The 2,597-nt window shown below is 38.9% G+C and overlaps 1 long non-coding RNA gene across 1 annotated transcript; it reads left to right on the top strand.

Annotated features, from left to right (window-relative positions):
* The first annotated feature begins 453 nt into the window (after positions 1–453).
* On the top strand, positions 454–2,188 carry LOC129757130 (uncharacterized). The gene is made up of 4 exons (XR_008739626.1): positions 454–778; positions 1,030–1,261; positions 1,319–1,594; positions 1,656–2,188. It is a non-coding gene; the product is annotated as an uncharacterized LOC129757130 (long non-coding RNA).
* Positions 2,189–2,597: the final 409 nt, after the last annotated feature.

Genomic DNA, 2,597 nt, shown 5'->3' with positions numbered 1-2,597 from the left:
GGCTTGTGTATTGGTACTGGTTGTGTTTCTGATAAAAAAGGGTTAAAATTTAATAACATTTCATAAAAAATCATGAGAAATTGCGATTTTCCAAAATTATAAATCTCGAATTTAAAGAAAAACCTATCTCCAATTTTTTCAGCATTGAATACTCATATTTCAAGCTACATATTGCAATAAATTTAAGATTTTTAGGTTTGCACAAATCAGAGATATTGCAGCTCAAAAATTGTCAAATTTGAGCACATTTGTGCTCCTAATTTTTGCAAATGAAACAATAGTGTGTAGCCGATGATTAGCATTGCTACACTCATTATGATTCATAGCTATCGACCGACCAACTGAACCTCAGGCAACACTGTCATCAACAGTGAGTCGACAACGGTCGACTAAGCTTCGCGCATTTTGGCGCGCACACATCCGAGCGTCATTCGGTATCCCTGTCAGGAAGGTTTGCTCAATCGGGCCGATTGCAAAACAGAGATGCCAGCACTCGAATTCTAGCGGTTAGAATTCGATCAGTTTTCGGCTCGATTTCCATCCGCCTGCTCGATTGCTCGAAAACAGACGATACTTTTTGCAGTGCTGCGATGAACAAAACGAAACACGAGCAGTTTTCAATCGCAGCAATCCGGTGGCGTGTTTTGTTTTGGCGCGTGTTTGGTGTGAAATTTGTCGCAGTTATTTTCGCTTGTATATTTCCGCTGTTTCTGAATTCAGAAATGCTTTGAGCGCTTAGAAGAAGCCATTGTCCGGCGATAATTTGATGACAAACAAGGTATGTTTGATTTATTGATTTCTAACGGCGTGTTCTTAAATTGATTTTTCTATCGAAGTGATTTTTTCCATCGATGCTGGCGTACGTAAATTAAACAAACTGCATGTAAAAGCATTGGAAGGTGATTTGACATCTACCAAAAAAATCGATGCATCACCCAAAAAATCAATTTACGAACACGCCGGCGTGTTATAATCAAGTTTTATTTACATAATTTTCTAACCCATTATGTGCCATTATCGTCCCTACAGAAAACATCGACCCATGAAAACGAAGCTTCCAAGGAAATGTCCACACGGTACGGGCTCTGGTGGAATGTCATCCCGGACATCGTATCCGGATCCGCTTTAAGGTGGTGGCACACAATGCAAGTGGCCCCGTACGCTTCCAGAAAACCGTATAAAATTGACCAGAAAACTTGTAAATGGCCACACACAGCACCGCAACAATCGCACCGTGGCCTATAACAACTTAGCGGTAAAAGTAAGTGAAAAAATACTTTGTTTAGCGAAAATTTCATTTTCTTTTGTCTTCGTACAGCTCGACGAAGTACGGCAGATGCAAGGACAAACTCCTTTTTCCGACCGAAAAAACACCGGAGCAGTACCAGCGCGTCTTGCCTTGCGTGGACTATAGGCTTACCATTTCTGTAAATCAAGACGAAGCGTATATTTTGTCCAAGCCAGTCGGAATACTCGGGTCTAGTGTGCCGATTGCTCTGCTGCCAACTTAACAGCTGCCCTCATATTCTCTAGTCATAGTGAACACACTTCCGACATTGGAGATATATCCTATTGCAGCAATTCTGCCTATCAGGTAATTTTTACATAATTAACTATTTCGTTACAATACTATAATAATATTCTTAATTTTTTAGCAACCAGAAGAACCCTCCGTGGATAGTTTGATCTGTTGAGACGATCAAGTTTCTAAAGTGAGCCGAACTTTAGTTGTTGCAGATGTTTATCAGTGATTGCTTAGAAGGTACTTTGATCTGTGGTACTACTGCAATTGACCTAAATAATTTCGAGATTCTGCATTGGTGGAATGAATTTTTGAAACGATGTGCTAGAGAGCAATGTATGTACCCAAGTAGAAATCCTGCGCTGGCCACATGTGTTGGAAAATTTATTCGATAACTTTTTTGCTAAACCCATCTGTTTTGTGAACGAATATTTAACATGAAGGTAACTTTCAAGCATGTTCTTAATCCACATGCGAAAGACCGAACAAAACTTCACATAGATTTTCATTGAAAAAGGTAAACATAGACGTTCATTCAAATTTTTCAACAGAATCCTGCATTGAGCTTTAATTGTTCTTGTTTTTATTTTAAATTCCAAGGGTAGCGGCTTTTAAGCTAGGTCGATATTTAACTTTTAAACAGTTTTGGCTGAAAGAAGAAATCAAGTAGAGCATTAAGATTGCTATCGCAGAATTTTTTGACAAACTCACCTTTGGCAGCTTTTTTTTAAACTTCCGGAGAACTCGCGCAATATTTTTACAGTTCATCTTGTTGAGGGGATGCGCAATCACTTAGAGTACTTGCCTACGCTGGGGGAAACTTTTATTTCAACCGGTGGTAATTTTTCATATCGAGTACATAATCGCGACGTTATGTGAGGATTTTTTTTCCAATCAAACTCATAATGCGTTGGCGAATAAGCGGTGCACTGCAGTGATATTGAGAATGAGATGTGAGAAATTAAGAAACTAAGACCGTTAGCATGTCTTACTGCGTAGCTTCTAAAACTTCGAAACGATGAGTTTCTAAAAAAAACCAGTCATTCACCTTGAAATCAAACGGATTTAAAATATA

This window comes from Uranotaenia lowii, chromosome 3 (genome assembly GCF_029784155.1).
Source record: "Uranotaenia lowii strain MFRU-FL chromosome 3, ASM2978415v1, whole genome shotgun sequence".
In the NCBI taxonomy this organism is placed as follows: Eukaryota; Metazoa; Arthropoda; class Insecta; order Diptera; family Culicidae; genus Uranotaenia; species Uranotaenia lowii.
This window is presented reverse-complemented; position numbering and strand designations above follow the sequence as displayed.